The sequence below is a fragment of the Cryptomeria japonica genome, chromosome 1 (genome assembly GCF_030272615.1).
Source record: "Cryptomeria japonica chromosome 1, Sugi_1.0, whole genome shotgun sequence".
Taxonomy (NCBI): domain Eukaryota; kingdom Viridiplantae; phylum Streptophyta; class Pinopsida; order Cupressales; family Cupressaceae; genus Cryptomeria; species Cryptomeria japonica.
Window position 1 is genome coordinate 598,558,981 of NC_081405.1, and position 19,846 is coordinate 598,578,826.

Here is a 19,846-nt window from a genome sequence, read left to right on the forward strand (position 1 = left end):
CTAAAATTGAAGACAGGGATGAATGGGTAATTGACAACGGTTGTTCATATCATATGATTGGAGATAAAGGAAAGTTTCTATCTTTGCAAGAATTTGATGGCAGTCTGGTTAGATTTGGAGATGAAAAAGTATGTATGATCAAAGGAAAAGGAACTATATCATTGGATGATAAGAACAATACATACAATGTTTATTATGTTGAAGGTTTAAGGGATAACCTTTCGAGTGTAGGACAATTGGTGGATAATGGATTTAAATTACAGTTCAAGGATGGAAAATGGCAAATCATTAATAGATCTGGTTTGGAGATTGCAACTGGTACACAGACAAAAGATAATATATTTCATTTTAACCTTGGTGAGAAGACATGTTTGATGACACAAATTGATGAGAGCTAGTTATGGCATAAAAGACTTTGTCATGTAAATTTTGATTGCATTATAAATATCAGTTCAACTAAGGCAATTAGAGATATACCTAAGCTTATGAAGCCCTATAATCTGATATGTAGAGAATGTCAAATGGGTAAACAAGTCAAAACCTCTTTTAGGAATATACAAGATAAATCTAATGATGTTCTTGATCTTATTCATACTGATTTGTGTGGCCCTGCTAGAGTTAAAAGTTTTCAAGGTGATAGATATTACATGCTAATCATTAATGATTATTCTAGAATGATGTGGGTTACTTTTCTAAAAGAAAAATCTGAGGCATTTGAAAAGTTTAAAATCTTTAAGGCTAAAGTGGAAATTGAGACATGATTGAATATTAAATGTTTGAGGTCAGATCATGGTGGAGAATTCACATCCGGTGAGTTTAATAACTTTTGTAAGAGTTCTTGCATGGTATATGGAGATAATTTTCTGCTCCTCAGACACCTCAGCAGAATGGAGTTGTGGAAAGGAAGAACATAACTATCTTCGATGCTGCTAGAACAATGATGATGGAAGCTAGTATACCTCTTATCTACTAGATTGAAGCAGTGAGAATAATGGTTTATAAATTCAAGATAGTACATATAAAAGGAGAAACTGGTAAGACACCTTATGAATTGTGGTTTGGCAATACACCTACAGTTAAGTATTTCAGAATCTTTGGTAGTAAATGTTAAATCAGGAGAGATGATACCATTCATAAATTTGATCCTAGATGTGATGAAGGCATATTTCTTGGTTATTCTAATGAAATCAAGACATATAGATGTTATAACAAGAGATTGCAGAGAAATGTGGAGAGTGCTAATGTCAAAGTGGATGAGTTGAATAAAGGTCAAATCATAGTTTATGAGAAGGAACTAGTAGTGGAAATGATTATATCTAAATCAGTAGCATCTTTACTAGCACAAAGTGTTGAACCAATTACTCCGGCACTATCAGATAACTCTATAGTAATTGAAGAACAGGGAAGAGGAACAAAGAGTAAGAGGACTCCTAGGTATGTGATATTGAATCATTCAGACGATTAGATCATTGGGGATAAGAATAATGGAGTGATGACAAGAAGAAGACTGGCAACTAATGAGGTATGTTTAATTTCACAAGTTGAACCAGTATCAGTAATTGAGGCATGTAAAGAAAAATATTGGTAAAAATCTATGGAAGAAGAATTAGATTAGATTGAGAAAAATAACACATGGACTTTGGTTCCCCGGCCTAAAAAATAAGAATGTTAATGGAACTAAATGAGTTCTTAGGAATAAATTGAATGAGGATGGTCAAGTTATAAGAAATGAGGCTAGATTGGTTTGTAAAGGATATTCTCAGAAGGAAGGAATTGATTATGGAGAGACTTTTGCACCAGTAGCTAGGATTGAAGTTGTAAGATTATTTCTTTCCTATGCTACTTATAAGAACTACAAGGTTTATTAGATGGATGTTAAGTGTGAATTTTTGAATGGGGATCTTGATGAGGAATTAATATTGAGCAACCTAATGGTTTTTCACTATAAGATGATACAAACATGGTTTGTAGGTTAAGGAAATCTTTATATGGATTGAAAAAAGCACCTAGAGCTTGGTATGAAAGGTTGGATAAATATCTTTTGAAGCTTGGTTTTATTAAGGGCAGTGTTGTCAGTAATTTATATTATAAAATCACTGATGATGATATACTAATTATTGAAGTATTTTGTTGATGACATCATTTTTTGAGGTGAAGATATGTTATGCAAGGAATTTTCTAAGAATATGGAGAAAGAATTTGGAATGTCTATGATTGGAGAGATGAAAATTTTCTTAGGTTTGCAGATTACTCAGAATCACAAAGGCATTTTCATCTGTCAAACTAATAATGCTAAGGAATTGTTGAAGAAATTTGGTATGGGAGATTCTAAACCGGTAAGTAATCCTATGGTTACTAGTGAGAAATAGACAAGGAAAGATGATTCTGCACCGATCAATCCTACAAGATACAAATCTATGATTGGAGGTCTACTTTATTTGACTCAAACTAGGCCTGACATAATGAATGTTGTTTGTATTATATCAAGATTTTAGAGTGATCCTAGAGAAAATCATGAGTGTGCAGTTAAAATGATTTTTAGATACTTGCAAGGTACATCAAAATATGGTTTGTGGTACCCTAAGGATAAAAACTTTACATTATGTGCATATACAGATGCTGATTGGGCTAGAGATGTTGATGACCAGAAAAGTACTTCTGGTGGAGCTTTCTTTGTTGGAAACAAGTTGGTTTCATGGATCAAGAAGAAACAATCATGTACTTATTTATCTACTATTGAAGCTGAGTATGTTGCTTTTTCTACTAAATGTACACATGTTTTATGAATGAAGCAAATGTTGAAAGATATAAAAGTGGATTGTAATGGATCGGTAGTTATTCACTATGATAACTCTGCTACTATTGATATATCAAAGAATCCACTTTTTCCTTCTAAGACAAAGCACATATCTATCAAGTATAACTTTTTGAAGGAAAAGGTGGAAGCAAATGAAGTTAGATTGGTTTATGTGAACACTAAAGAGTAGATTGTAGACATTTTCACTACACCTTTTCCTAAGGAATCGTTTGAGTATCTGAGAGATAGATTAGGGGTTTCTACCCCTCTGGTAGAGGCTTGATTAATGAAGTTTGGCATTAGTATGATATGCATTATCAGAGATACTATTCATTCTGGCACTGATGTGGGGATGCTACTGCTCAGGGGGAGTAGTCAGCTTTGTGATTTAGTGGTTTATATTTTTTCTTTGATATTTCCGTCAGATTTCTAGCATTGATGTCAAAGGGGGAGAGATATTTATAGGGGGAGAGATATATGTATAATTTAGAGCTTTACAGAGATATCATTCATAGGGGGAGTTTGTTCTTTGTTTCAAAACTTCATTTCTACATCTGTATCTAGGAGATTGTTGGTTGTCTTCCATTGGGGGAGACTTGTTTGGCATTTCTTGGTAATTAGATGTTTTTCACATCTAGTATTGCCATCAATGCCAAAGGGGGAGATTTTAGGGAATTTGGAGGAATTGATTATGTGTTGCATTGATAATTATTCATTGATGCCAACACTATTTGTTTGGATGCTTTACCGACACCCTTCTGGTCTTGGTAGGATGAGTAGTTTCAGGTTGGTTTGGAGCTGGCATGATCAGGTAGGCTCTGGTATGATTTGGTTATGGAATTAACTTATTTATGATACTCATGTTCATATTTAGTAAGTTGGTTTTGGTTTGGTGATCAGATACTATCCTATTTGCTTAGAATGTTGGCTTCTAGTTGCGGCGAGGGTTTCACCGACAGAGCTTTTGATGAAGATATTTGATGAATTGCATAAGTGGTGTCAGTGTAGCTTCTAGTGGAGTTTCAGGATGCCAATTGGTGATCATGTTAGAGACTTGGCAGATGGATATCATTGTTGTAGCATGTGGATCTATATTGGATCCCAGTTGGTCTAGGTTATGGATTGGTTTAATGAGATGTGTGGATTGGACCTCTCGATACATTTTCAGGATGTGTTATGTGTTGGATATTATTTGTTTGGTCTAAGGCCAACATGTTTTGTAATTATGTAATTGGTTTATTGTCTAGTGGCTGACTTGATTGTTTATGGTTGAGGGTTTATATATATAATGTAAGATCTCATTGTAAATCACAATGGTTTGGTTATGGTCAAGGGATGTAATGTGTGAATAATGTAATATCATTTAGGAAGAGGATTTGGTTGATCATTGGAGACCAAATTGGGTTTATGTAAGAGGATTTAGTCCTCTGGTATTGAGCTTAACTAGAATTGTACTCAGCCATAGGAGATGCTATCTTTGCAGTTCAACCTCTTCTTCGGATTGTAGTATGGATTTCTATGTAGTCATTGAGACTCCTTTTGTGATGAGCAATACGCTTTAGGTTGTTGGCCTTCCTACAAGTGCAAGCCCTTCAATTGTAATTCACATACTTACCACAGAAGTATTATCTCACTGTGTGTAGGCTTCACACCATATTTTTTCCCCTTACCAAGTTTTCCATGTATAAATCTTGGTGTCATGTGGATGGTATTTATCATATGATTATTTTTTATGCTTAATTGGTTTAACTTCTATTCCAGTATTAATGTTTTGGGTTTCGATATTAATGTTTTAATTGCTAATACTTTTGGTAATCTATGACAACTGATTCACGCCCCCCTCTTAATTGTCTTCCAGTTATTTGAATTGTCTAACAGGATCCAAATCTATGGGCATATGGTCATTGTATGCCTCCATTTACTATAGAGAGATGTCCTCTTTATAGAATTGGATGGTGAAAAAATTCCATGAGTTATTTGATTATATATCAAGGACTTCAATAAGATGGAAAATAAACATGAGAAGAAGGGTGACAAAGCCTCCATTCAGAAAGGTGATGAACTATTATTTGGGTCTAGGATGAAGAGACCTCTTAATCTATTTGATCCTTTAGAAATATCTAAGGCTTCCTCCTCCTCTATTTGGTACACATGCTGTAACAATTAGTCCTTGGACAAAAGGATATATTGCAAAGTGGATAGATTTTATGGTAACAAAGAGCATGTTTCCTTCTCAAGAAATAACAATGGTTCCTTGGTTTTACTTCACCCCTCCCCTATGTCTGACCATTCTCCCATTGAATCCTACATATGTATGGACCTTACTCCACCCCAAACCTCCCATCCATATTACTCCATCTTTAAAGTAAAATCCTCTTTACTTAATGACTAGGATTATCTAGGAGCACTTAGACAATTACTCTCTTGTCTAAAATACTCAATTATAATCACAACCCTATTAAGAAGTGGGAGAGTTTGACCTTGGATTGGAGAAACATGTTTGGTGTTTCTAGGAAGAAGAAATTAAATGAGAGAAAAAATATTGCCATGCAACTTCTCCACCATAAGTTGTTAATTATAGAGAGACAACCACAAGCTACAAGCCCTAACATTCAAGATGAGACTATGCTGATCAAAACAAGGGCTATTCTTAGGAAGATTTAGAATTACAAGTTTCAAGGGAAAAGGATTAAAGCTAGGCTGAATTGACTTAAACATGGTGATAGAGCCTCAAAGTACTCTTTTAATATGTTCACTTTACAGTACTATCCCAAGGCCAATGATGCTAGAGGATTTTGTATAAAAATGATTCCTATAAAGATTTCCCCTAAGGATATTAAGACCCTTGATCATGATCTTTCTATGGAGGATATTTTAAACAATACTAGATCACTGGATACTAGTAAATAACCTAGGGTAGATGGTCTAATAGTAGAATTTTCTAGGGCTAACATTGATTGTATTTGTAAGGAACTCTTAGAGGTATTTAATGATGCATTAATTCATAACTCCATGGTATATGAATTGAATAAGTGAATCATAAATTTAATCCCCGAGGAGGGAGATAAATCACAAGTTGGAAACTAGAGGCCAATTATTCTCCTAAATGTGTCCTATAAAATATTAGTCAAAACTCTTGCTACAAGGTTGACAATTTTTTTAGGCAGAGTTTTCTTAGTTACTCAAAGAGTATTTATAAGAGGTAGATATTTATAAATGATAGTGTTTTTTGTGACATTGGTTAAGGTGATTTTTATGAAGGTGGCTCACTTCTAGAATGCTCATTTTAGGAGGTCTCACTTCCCCAAAAGGCTCACTATTAGAAGAGAAAGAAAAAAAAGAAAAATTCACCACTGTGATACAACTACCAAAAACAAAAATGTTAGAATAGTCTTCATTTTCCAACAATATACTAGACACCTTCGCACAAATTCTCTCATTAATCATTAATTGGATTTAGCTTTTCAATCTCACATATCTTTCATAACTCATTATTTTTTATCATCCTTTACTTATACCATCCTCCTGACTATATAACCTTCCAAGTCAACTAAACATAATTAGAAATAGGTCTACACATTCTTTTGATGGAAACAAATGGGAAGTGGAACATACCACAACACACTTCAATGATCAGATCAACATGATATACATCCATCACAAAAACTCATACACTACAAAAGTGTTGTTACATAGCCTCCAATTTTGGATTGGACTAGACCCAATATCACTTCTCAACTTAGCAAAACAAGAATGGAACCAATATAAATATATATCCAAGCAATCAACAACATATATAGAAAATGAATAAATCCAAACCACAAACAACACTATCAATTACCAGTTAGCACTGAACATCATCTGGAGCACAACTTCCAAATCACCAAATAGTTCAAGAAACATAGTCTAGATCACCAACTCAGAAAACCATATGTTTATATGAATGAAAACCATGATAAACATATCAACACCATCAAGATCACATTTTCAATAATCTCTTCCTTTGTCTTTAATGGCAACATTCATCAACAATAACAACAAAAAATTGCTTACTATATCTCTACAACTCTACACCAACATTCTTTGCATCTCTCCCCCCTTTGACATCAAGGAAAAAAATGGGCACATCTCCCCCTATGAAACTTACTTTTCTCCCCCTAGGAGGAAGCCTCCAAGAATTAGTCTAGAAAATAATAATCATGTAGTTTACTAGACCAATGCACATGAAAATGCACACTAGTTCAAACTAGGAGGGGTAATACCCCTAACTTCTATCAAAGATACTAAAACGTAGTTTTAATCAATGCCTTTGTGAATATATGTATAATTTTCTCTTTTGTAGGTACATATTGTGCTTGTTACTTCATTATCCAACACATTTTTGATCAAGAAGTGATACCGAATAGATATATGTTTTTTATTTGCAATGTTGTATTGGATTCTTAAAAATGTTTATTGCATTGGTGTTATCACACGTAATTGAGATAGGTTTATCAAACAACAAACCAATATCCTTCAAATCTTGTTATATCCAAATAACCTATGTGCAACACAAAGATGTTGTAATATCTTCAGCTTCAATAGTGGATAGGGATACATAATCCTACTCCCTACTTTACCAAGAAGCTAACCATGAGCCAAGGAAAATTGCTCCACCACTTGTACCTTTTATGCCATCAACACTTCTTTCCCAAACTACATATGTATAAGGTATCAAAGTGACATTTTAATATCTAGGATACCATAATCCAAATTCTTTTGTTCCCTTCAAATATCTAAAAATTATTTTTACTACAACAACATGTGATTCTTTTTGTTCTTGCTAAAATCTAGTAGCTAAACAAACAACAGACATGTTATCTGGTCTAGTTGTAATCAAATATAATTTAGTTCTCCAATAATTTATTTGTACTTACTTGCATTAGCCTTAGGAGATTTATCATTTTTTGTTAACTTGCATCCAATGGTCATAGGTGTACACACCAATTTAGAATTCTCTAACCCAAACTTCTTTAACAATTCTAGACTAAGAAATGAAAATTTCTTTTCTATTTTGATTCAATTGCAATATAAGAGAGAAATTCAACTCACTAGTCATGGACATCACAAATTCCTTTTTCATCTCACTAGAAAACCTTCTACACATACCATCATTTCCTCCAAATATTATGTCATCAACATATACTACAACAATTAATATTTTACCTAAATCATCTTTGAAATATAGATTGCTATTAGCATATCCTTTAGAAAAACTTGACCAATTAGATACTTGTCTAGCCTTCCATACCAAACTCTAGGACATTGTTTTAGTCCATACAAAGGTTTCTTAAACCTGCAAACAATATCGGGATAACCACTCAACTGAAATCCTTATAATTGTTCAATGCAAACTTCTTCTTTCAATTATCCATTCAAAAGTGTTGATTTTGCATCCATTTGATAAACTTTAAAATCCTTAAAATATACAAAGGCCAAGAACATCCTAATAGCTTCCATCTAAGCAACCAAAGAAAATGTTTCATCAAAGTCAATGCCTTCAACCTGAGTGTAACCCTTGCAAGCCAACCTTTCTTTGTTTCTTACAACCTTTCCATCTTCATACATCTTGCTTCAGGATATCCACTTTGTTCCAATTACATTTTTATCTATTGATCTATCTACAAGTTCCCGTGTTTGATTTTTCTCAATCTGGTCTAGTTATTCTCGCATTGCCTTCATCCAATTTTGATCATTGAAAACTTATTCTATTGACTTCGGTTCATTCTCATAAAGTAAACATAACAAAACTTGTTCATGAGTTGCCTTACTTCTTATGATAATTCCTTCATTCTTGTTTCCAATAATCTGATCCTCAAAGTGGTTTCTCTATACATACCTTGGGGTTTTTGATGTAGTTACCAGAGCATCCTAAGTTTATTTTTCTTTTTCTTCCTCTTTATTTTCCTCTTCCTTTCTTCTATCAAAGGACTCATCTGACTCATATCTTGCTAATCTATCAGAGTCTATAGAGATATATTCATCAACCTTTGCATTTTCACTTTCAACAATTTTGTTGTGTTTTGTGGTAACATCGATAAGCCTTGCTTCTTGTATAGTTTTATTCATTCTTTCCACTACACCATTTTGCTATAGTATCCTTGGGTCAAATAACTATTTTTTAATTCCATGTTTCTCATAGAAATTATTAAACTCATCATAAATAAATTCTCCTTCTTTGTCAGATATCAAACACTTAATTCTTCTATCAACTTCATTCTCAACTCTTTCCATGAATATCTTGATTTTTTCTAATGCTTATGATTTCTATTTTAAAAATTCAACCCATTTCAATCTAGAATATTCATCAATTAAGAGCATGAAACATTTCTCACCCTGTATACTCCTTGTTCTCATAGGACCACATAACTCTGTGTGCACCAAATCCAAGAGTCCAGTAGAAGATTGTTCCTTTCCTATAAATGTTCCCTTTTCTTGCTTTCCCTCTTGACATTCCTTGTAAATATTGTTATCCAATTTGATTAGCCTTGGTAAATCTCTTATTGCACTTGTTGAACGAATCTTCACCAAATTGTCAAAGTTGATATGGCACATCCTTTTGTGCTAGAGCTAGCTATCATTGAACCGGGATAACAAATAGTTTATGTAGCTCCTTCTTGTAAATACATATTTCCATTAGTCCTTTTCCTTGCTACAATAATAGTTTCATATTTCCTCCAAATCTTACAACCACCATCCTGAAACACAACATTGTAGTCATTTTTGCATATTTTTCCAATCTTAGTAGATTATGATGCAAACACTTCACATAGTAAATATTGTCAATATTATGCTTTCCACCAAAGATAATAGATCCTATTCCCATTATTTTTGTTTCTTAATCATCTTCAAACCTAACAAAACCTCCATCATACTAAACTCAAGTTTACAAACTTACTCTTATCACTAGTCATATGATTTATAAGGTAATAGCAACAATTTTAATAGTCCCAAAGGATAATATTTAGAAACATTAGTTTTAGGTACATCATTTTCTATAAAAAACAAACAGTCACCTTCTTCATAGTCTAACTCATCATTTGAAATACTAGCATCATCTTTAACATAATAGGCTCTCTTACTAAACTTTCCTTTATCTTTTATAAATTTTTGTCTTGTTCATTTTTTCAGACATCTAGTTGTCAAGTGACCAATCTATCCATATCTAAAGTATTTAAGGGGTAACATACCTTTATATTTGTTGGTTCCTTTCTTTATATTCCTCACAAAATTTTCTTCCATCTCATCTAATATTTCATCATCTGGTTCTTCCTTAGTAGATTTAAAGGTTGTCTCATTTTTTTTTTCTCTTTTCCTAAATTCCTCATTTGAAATGTGGTTAGAGTGTCATATAGTTGTTCCCTAGTGAAATTATTTAGAACATAAACTTCTTTAGTACCAATAATTTTATCACTGTATCTTTCTAGTAGTGTCATCAATATTTTCTCCATTATGGCTTTATCATTTAAGGTGCCACCAAGTTTGCAGATTTCATTTACTGCACTGTCAACTCTCTAAAAATAACTTGTTATATCATCTCCTTCTTCCATTCTCAATTTCTCATATCTATGCTTAGCTGTCAACTTCTTTGAGAATTTAACTCTGCCATTTCCTTCATAGATTTCCCTTAACTTTTCCCAAACTTAAAGAGTATTATTTAATGAAATAACCTTTGTTACTTCAAAAGCACTAAAGATCGTATACCTTGGTTTTTCATTTTCTTCATAAGACCGAATCTCATTTAGAGTAGTAGGACCATTTCTCAATAATACATACTTATTCTCAACTACTTTTCAAGTGATGTAACCCAAGGAGATTAGGTAACTTCTCATCTTCACTTTCCAAAAGCCATAGTTGGATCCCTCAAAGATAGAAATAGTTAGTTTATGTGCCATCAGATCTACCTTGAGTGGCTAAGCTCTTTTCCAAGGAAGAAAAGCTCTGATACCAATTTTTCAATGCCTGAACAACTAAGAGGGGGTGAATCAATTGTCAATTAAACTTTTTAATTCTTTCAAAGATCCAGAATAGGTGACTTATTAATTATTCAATCTAAACAGATGTAGTCATGAAAGCACACATATACACATACAATAAAAATTAAATATTATGTGGAGAACCCTAGAAGGGAAAAACCATGGAGAATATTAGTTCTCAATATATAAAACATGTTAGGGTGACATCGATTGAGGTGAGTTTTATAAAGATGTCTCACTACCAGAATTCTCATTACGGGAAGTCTCATTGCCCACAAAGGTTAACTGCTACAAGAGAAAGAAAGGAAAAAAATCCACCATTTTTATAAAACTACCACAAATAAAAATGTCAGAATAGCCACCAGTGCTCAACAACACACTACACACCTTTGCACAACTTCTCGCATCAATCATTTGTCAGATTTAGCTTTGAAATCTCTAATATCTTCCATACCTCATTCATTTTGATCATCCTTTACTTATATTGTCCTATTGATTGCATAACCTTTCAACTCGGCTAAACTTAATTTCAAATAGGTTTACACTAAGAATTCCTATGGTTGAAAGGAATGATAAGTGGACCATACCACAACATACTTCAACGATCAGACCAACACATTACACATCCATCACAAAAACTCATGTGCAACACAAATGCCATTACATAGTCTCAAATTTTGGATCGAAACAAACCCAAAATAACACTTCTCAACTTAGAAAAATAAGAATGGAACCAAGATAAACATGAGTTCAAGCAATCAATACCATATCCAAAAAACATAGAAATATAGACCACAAACAACACTATCAGCTGTCAGTAAGCACTAAGCATCATCTAGAGAACAACTTTCAGAACACCAAATAGTTTGGGAAACATATTTTGGATCACCAACTTAGAAAACCATATGTTGACATCAATGACAACCATGAGAAACATATCAATACCATCAACATCACATTTGTAACTGATACATACTTGAAAATTTAATTAATAGTTAGAAAGGAATGAATTGTGCTAAGCAAGATAACCAAAATGTTTCAATAATCCTACTTGATTTTTAAAAGGCTTATGATATAATTGAATGACCTTTTGTCTTGGAAATGTTAAGAGATTTTAGATCTCCCTCCAAATTCTACAAATTAATTAACATAATCTTTACATATTCTGCCATACAGGTAGATGTTAATGGGGAATTCACATACCCCATATTCTTAGAAAGATAAATTAGACAAGTTTGTCCTAATTTCCTAACCCTATTTGTGATAGAAATTGACGTTGTCCATTTTTTTTTTGAAAAAAAAAATTGTTGTCCCATCCTATCAAAGTTTTAGGGCTTCCCAATGATGATCAATTTGTCAATGCCCATTTTATATATGATACTGCATTGTTAATTGAATTGAAAGAGAACAAATTCACCAACACTATGAAGAGTCTTGAGGTATTTTGTATTTCCTTAGGGTCTAAAATTTCTCCTTCTAGATTGACTATGATTGGTTGGAGTGAGGACACTCCCTCTTGATTAGCTCTAAATGGGTGGCAATGGGTTGACAACATAAAATTATCAAATATTTGGGAATTCTATTCTCCATATCCACCTCTCCTAAAAACATGTCGGAATAATTTTTTAGAGGATTGAAAAGAAGCATATTAAATGGAAAACCCATCTTCTCTCCTTAGTAGATAGAATTCAGTTTCTGGAAAAGGTTGTTGCATCACATGTTATCTATCACTCCTGTACTTGGTTTTTTCTAATTGTCAATTTGACAAACTCCAAAAAATCACGTTGTATCTTCTATGATTTGATGGTAAAGGGGTAAGAAAAGACATTTTGTTAACTAGGGGTAGTGTTGTTTACCAAAATATAGAGGAGGTGTGAGATTAAAAGAACTTAAATTTCCTGGACTTGCCCTTGCTACTAAGTTGATCTTTAAGGCCATTAATGGCAATGAACAGTAGAAATTATTAATTAGGAATAATATAGCTCTCTCCAAACCAAAGAAAGGTAGGCATTAGGTTTATATCCACTTGCATGATATTTTTTTGGCAACTTTGAGGTTAGAGCCTTTGGTTTGACTATTTTTAACTCTCTTTAGAAGGCTTGGTTAAAAGTGAGACCTTTGATAATTAATGTAGATGCATTGAGTCACTCTCCTCCTTATTGTTCTCCTTATAGATCTTTATGGTAGAATACTTCAATTAATGGAAAGACACTTGCTATCTTGCAAGGCTTATTTGGCCAAAGGTTGTGCTCTTTTCATATTTCTAGATTAAAAGATGTTCTTAGTAATGGAAGATCGATACCTTGGGAGTATTTGCAGTCTAGGTACTATATTCCAAATTATAAAAAAGAAACACACTCCATGATCACCAAAACTCTAAGGGATAGAATTCTTGCTAAGATTCTCATAGAAATAGAATTCCTCAAACAAGTTATATGGAAATGGGTAAAAACACAATGTTGTGTCACACTTTTATTTAGGAAGTGGCCAACGCAACTAAAAATATTTAACTTTGATTGCATAAAAATGACATTTCTAAATTGAATTTCAAAATGATGTAAATTGATCAAATATAGAAATAATGAAATTTATGTCTATTATTTATTTATTTTTTTTTTTTAAATTGTCATTTGTTTAATATATTCAAAGACGAACTTTTTATTGCTGAAAAATGTTGAAAATCAGGGGTTCTACTCCGCATCACCAAAAAAAGTGAAAACGAACTTATTTTACTTTTATTTTTATTTTTCAAATTGAGGACATGAGGACATATATATGTAGTGTTAAAAAAAATAAAAATTGATATATATTTTTCTCATAATAATATTTTTAAGTCCAACATAGTTGAATTTGGTAATTTTCATTTAGAGTCACCTTTTGTCTACTAAATTTATGATTATCAAAACAAATTATACCCTTTTAAAGAAGATTCTCTCATCTAGTGAAAAATATATTTTAAATTTTTTTTAAATATCATTTAATATTTTTTTTTAATTTCTAATCAACTTTTTTTTTTAACTTATAACACCTACTCGCAACGTTTAATTAATAAAAAATACTAAAATTAATCAAAATACTAAATAAATTATAGCTCTAGCTTAATTAATAAAAAATACTAAATAAATTATAGGTCTAGCTTTGTGACTTCGAGCTCTAAAAAAGGGTATTTTTTATTTTTGTAAAAAATAATCTACCTAAAGAAAAATTAAGCAGAAGTGAAAAGTTTCAAAAATATAGACAAAATAGATGACTTGGTTGCCATATCACCTAACACACAAGTGAGTCTGGATGAACTTTGTCCATTCGGACTAAATTCAATTGAACTATTTTGATTTTTTTGAAAATTCTAAGCTTAATGATCACAAAAATCATGATAATGTAGCCAAGAGTTTGCCTGAACTCTTGGCACCATTTAGGTGCCACACTAGTGACATAGGGTGCCACGTGGCTGGGTGGTAGTCTGGTAGAACTAAGTTTGGCTGAACTCAGTTTGGTTGGACTACCCCCAACTAACCCCAAGTGTGATACAACTTCATGCTTTTGCCCAAATATGGTTTTGAACTATAAGTCATATTTATGAATAAAATTTATGGCATGTGGATAGGCCTGAGTGAGGTTATAAACTAGCTTAACTAGATTTGGAACCTTAATTGGTCTGATACCCTGTGGTCCTATATGTTGTCCCACATTTGCCATAATTGTTTTGAGCCCATGCTTTCTTTTTTTAGATGATTTTTTCTACTTAAAAATATGGGTATGTACAGGATCATGAGGGGCTAAAAAGTGGTGATATTCTGACTAAAGTCTTGATTGATAGGCTCATTGAAAAATATCTATAACCTTCAAATTGTATCACATTTTTTGAATTTGAAACATGTGTCACATTAGATATGCTTCGTATACTTTTAAAAAAAGGTTAAATTTCATAAAGTTTTGACAAAGTTATGGTCCTTAGGCATGGGAGTTTTTTATATTTTTAAAAAGTTGTAGCAAAAAAATCATAATTAATTATTTATTTCGAAACAAAATACAAAAAATATGTGTCACATTTAGGCATGAGTCTTCTACTTATATCTAAAATATTATTAAAAATATTATTATATGATTATGGTTAGGGTGGTTAGACACACACCTACTTCTTATCTTTTTCTTGAAATTTTAGTACCATTGCATTAAAATTTAAAAATATTGTCAAAGAGATTTTTATTTTTTAGAAAACAACTAGAATCTTACAAACTACATTCAATTTTCTATAGATTATATACTTAAGTATTTTTAAAATAATGTAGGTAATTTATTCAAATTTTTACATCAAGTTTCCTAAGTTTGTTTTTCTAATTTTCATTACCACTTAAGGGCTTGTTTGGCCCACCATGATTGCGCACATACCCATATTGTTTCCAACCAAGCTATGCATTATATTAGGAATGCCAATCAGAAATGTGAATTTTGTGATGTTTCTAAAAATTTTGAGTATTTTTGCTTTGATTGCAAATATGCCATTAGTTTGTGATCCTCTTTTTTGGGCACCTTGTGAATTGGAATAATAAGAATGATTTTTAACGACATAAGATCCTAGCTAATTATGTTGATGCTTTTAATGTTGAGTTGAAATTTTTTGGCTTATTCTTTCTAACTATATTTTATGATTTTCATGGAAGAAGAGAAATGATGAAGTTTTCTAGGGAAAAGCAAGGTATCTTATCGAGTTCTATAGTGAACTTACATTCTTATATATAATGTTGTAGGTCTTGATTGCCATGAAAATACCATAAGGCTGCTTTATGATTCTATTGAAAGAAGGCATTACCATTATATATAAATATGAAATACAATTTGATCAATTATTCCCCCATGGACAAACTATCTTGAACATATAAGAGATTGAATTGTTGAAAATATTCAAAAGGGATAGAAAGTTTAAGAACTCTAATCTAGAATATATTGGCAAGAGAAAGGAGAGTGTATCCAAGTTTGAGCCTATGAAGATCTACCCAAATGTAATTGTACCTCCATTGGATACATTTGAATGTGATCAAGTCGAGTGCATCAATAATATCATTAGTGCATGTGATTAGATAGATTGTAAAGTGTTACATTTTTTGTTTCTCATTTGTTACTAATGTTTCAACTAGGCATTTTTTTTAAAATTTGAATCATCTAGTATATTTATTTTAAACTTTGTGGAGAAATTTGTCCTCATAATGTATTCTAATTTGCTACACTACTTTCAATAGAAAAAATATATGTTAATATAATTGACATATGAAATATGTAAGAGAAATATATTAAAACTAATATAATTATTTTATTCTTAAGGTTGTTGTTCACTTAGGATTACGATTAGTGTTAGGTTTAAACTCTAGTACTTTACAATTTTAAAACATACAAATGACTAATTTATGGACATGGCTATTTTTATCCATCTTTTTGAATATGTAGAATAGCATTTCATAAATAATAACAAAAAATATTGAAGATCACACACTTATACTAAGATAAGGTGGTAATAAATATAAGACAACCTTTTTAATTATCCAAAACTTACCAATCATTAGAGTAATAACATAAACAATGGCATAATAATAAACTAAATCTTCAGATTTCTCTGAAACAACTGACACTAACATCCATGCTACTAAACAAAGAATATTTAGGCAACAAAAGTAATGAAAATGAGAGGGAGGGATGGGAGAGGCGTATGAGTTAGTGTTTTTGATGAGGAAGAAGGAGCCAATGTTGATGAAGATGATGGTAAGGATCTAGGATCTATGGGTGGGTCGATTGTCCTAGACACACTTTTTGCATGGGAGCTTCTTCTTTACCCTCATTTTGTGGTGTCTCGGCTTGTTCCCCTGTATTTTCAAGCAGTTTTTGGGGATATCGATGGCAGTCGACTCTTTCTTGGCTTCATCTTTGCATTGAGGTTCTATGGCAATAATGTTGGTAAGGGTGTGGGTGGAGCCATGTTTGGGGGGTTTGGTCTTAATGGTGGTGTTGTGATTGGGGTTTTTATTAACACTTCTTCCGTCTATAGTGTTTTTTACCCCCCTAGCTCTATTTTTTATTTCCTTTCCTGTTATCTTTGGCAGGTTTGGGGGTTTTTAGAGCTTTTTAGTGGTTGGATGCCTGTTATTACTATGTTTTATGTGGCTTCCCTTGTTGCTCACCATGTTTCTTTTTTGGTGTGTTATTTTTGTTGGCATTGAGTTATCATTGATGTCAACCGGTATTGCAGGCTACCAGTAGGGTATTTTCAAACAGACAAAAGGAAGATTAACATGAAGGCTTGTCAACTGGTATGGTGGAAGACAAAACTAGTATGAAGGTGTGGAAGACAAGTAGAGGTAGAGTGACAAATAGATCACAAACCACCGGAGGAGAAGTTGAGCTACTGGTGTAGTGTATGTTGTTGATAGGAGCAAGAGAAGGTTTTCTCGGTAATGGTATATGTCGGTATGAGGATTTGTCAAATGTTCAAGGTTGGTGAGTTGAATGTATGTCAATGTGATGCCACATGGATCTGAGGTGGCAAGCATACAAAGGTCAGTGAAGTTTCCATTGACATGATTGGTACAATAGTTAGTCGACATTAAATGCAACAACTAAAATCTCGGGTCGATGATAGATTGATGCATCTCGGGCCGATGATAGATTGTTGCATCTCAAGGAAGAATGAGTGATAGAGAAATATTAGGGAGTTGTTGGTGCCTAGATCGAAGCAAGGAAATCAAATTGCAAAAGGACCTCGAGAAGGAAATGGTTGGATCATAAATGAGTCAACAAATTTCAAGGCTGAAAATAATGGTCGGGTTTGCTATTTTTGACAAACATACTTTGGATAGATGAAAAATGTGTGATGGCTTATTCCTCCAATGTAGGTGTGCAATTCAAGGTGGATCAGATCAAATTGGATGCAGATTTGGTTGAGATAGGGAAACCCTAGCCACACTCTGTTTGAATTAGTTTTTGGTGGGAAAGCTTTAGTTTAAATATGGCAACCTAAGATAGATAGTGTTGTTGCTAAAGGGTGAAGGAGAGTGTGAAATTGCTTAGAGCTAAAGAGATAAACACATGAAGTGTTTGTGAGTGAAGATTGTACCGGTAAGGAGAAGTAGGGTAAACTGGTGTAAGGAACAAACCGGTAGAGTGAGAATAGAATGCAAAGGTGACAAACTGAAAGAAGCAGTACCTGATAGAGAGTGACCAAGTATGATTTTAATTCAGCAGAATAGAGGGAGAGAAAATTAAACAAAGTTAGAATGAGCAAAAAGGCTAAGTTGTAGTGTACGTTGAGCTGATACAAACTGATAAGATAGAAAGCAGTAGTGTAGAGCATTAAAGGGTTGCAAAAATTCATTTTCAGAAAGGATCTCATTTGTATATCTGAGTTTTTATATTATTTTCCCTGAGTAGGTGCTTAGTGTAGGGGTTGTAGCTCCTTTAGGTTGTAGCCTATAAACTATGTAGGGGGTTGGTGCTCCTTGGTTGGTGCCCTAAAATTGGTAATCAGATCTTTTCATTATGAGGCTGGATTAGAGTAGAAGATCTCCAACAACTATTCTCACCAAGGTTTTTCCCACATTGGGTTTTCCTCATACATCTAATGTTATGTGTTCAATATGCATGTGTGTGATGTATTAATCGTTTAGTTATTTCTCCTACACACATTGTTTGCATTGCTTTGGTGACTAGTCTACTTCTTGTGTATTTGATATTGAACCGGTATAGCTTTGATTAAGTAAAAATTATTTAAATTACTAATTCACCCCCCTCTCAGTGATCCATTGTGTCCAAAAATTGGTATCAAATACTAGGTACCCTATTTTGTCAAAGCTTTCTCTAGTTGGGTAGATCTTGTTAAGTGTTCACAATGACAAGAAATGAATCAGCATCCTATTTGTCCTCTCTAGGTTGTGATGTATGGATGTTGGTTGTGAATGGTTGTATAGTCCCTAATAATCCTCTTTATGATCCAGACGCTAAGAAGGAATATGAGAACAATGGTAAGGCAAAAAAGGCTATTCTTAGTGATTTATCTGATAATGAGTTTGTTAAGGTCATGCACTACTCATCCAACAAAGAAAATTGGGATAAGTTGCAGAACATTTGAAGGTGATGCTAAAGTCAAGGAAGCTAAGTTACAGACATTGAGAGCACAACTTGAGGGTTTGAAGATGAGAAATGAAGAGAAAATTGTTGACTATCTCCAAAGGATTGATGAAACAACAAACACCATTACAGGGCTTGGAGAAGAAATAGAAGATGAGATGGTAATAAAGAAAGTACTTAGATCCCTCACTCCTAAGTATGATATAAAGGTTTCAGCAATAGAAGCAAAAGATCTGAAAGTCTTTACAATGGATGTGTTCTATGGTTCCCTAACTGCTTATGAAATGAGGATTGTCAGTACTAAGGATGTGAAGAAAGAAGTTGCTTTCAAAACATCAAGAAAAGGAAATGAAGAGTCTTCTCATGATGGAACCGGTGAAGACTCTAATGATATCATGGAAAAATTTGTCAAAAGACTCAAGATGAGTTCGGGCAAATACAAAGGCAAACTGGTGCAAGAGCACCCAGGCCAACCTACAAAACCATGAAGACAATGAAGATACCAGGACGGTTTTATGAAGCAAATCAAGTCGATTGGAGAGTTTTAGAGCCAATAATGGCTTTTGAATGCAATAAATCATATGTAATGTGTAAAAGTCCTAAAGGTCCTTATAAAGGCCCTAGGACCAAAATGCTATGTAATTGGGTTACTGATGCCTAGGAGTCTAGATAGGTTGAATAAGGGTCTAATATGCTTTAAATGATCATATCATGATTAAAACCCATTTATTTGATAGGTTTTAGTTGATTGAAGCATTAGAAATGAAGTTTAAATTTAAAAACTTGATTTCCAACGGTTAGTTCCAGTTTTGGAGGGAAAGTAGATTGTGACTTGTTTAAGCACTTTAATCATTCTAATCAGTTGGCGATCAGTTGGAGTTGGTTAGGGAAGGTCTTATAAGGTCTATAAAGTCATTTTTGT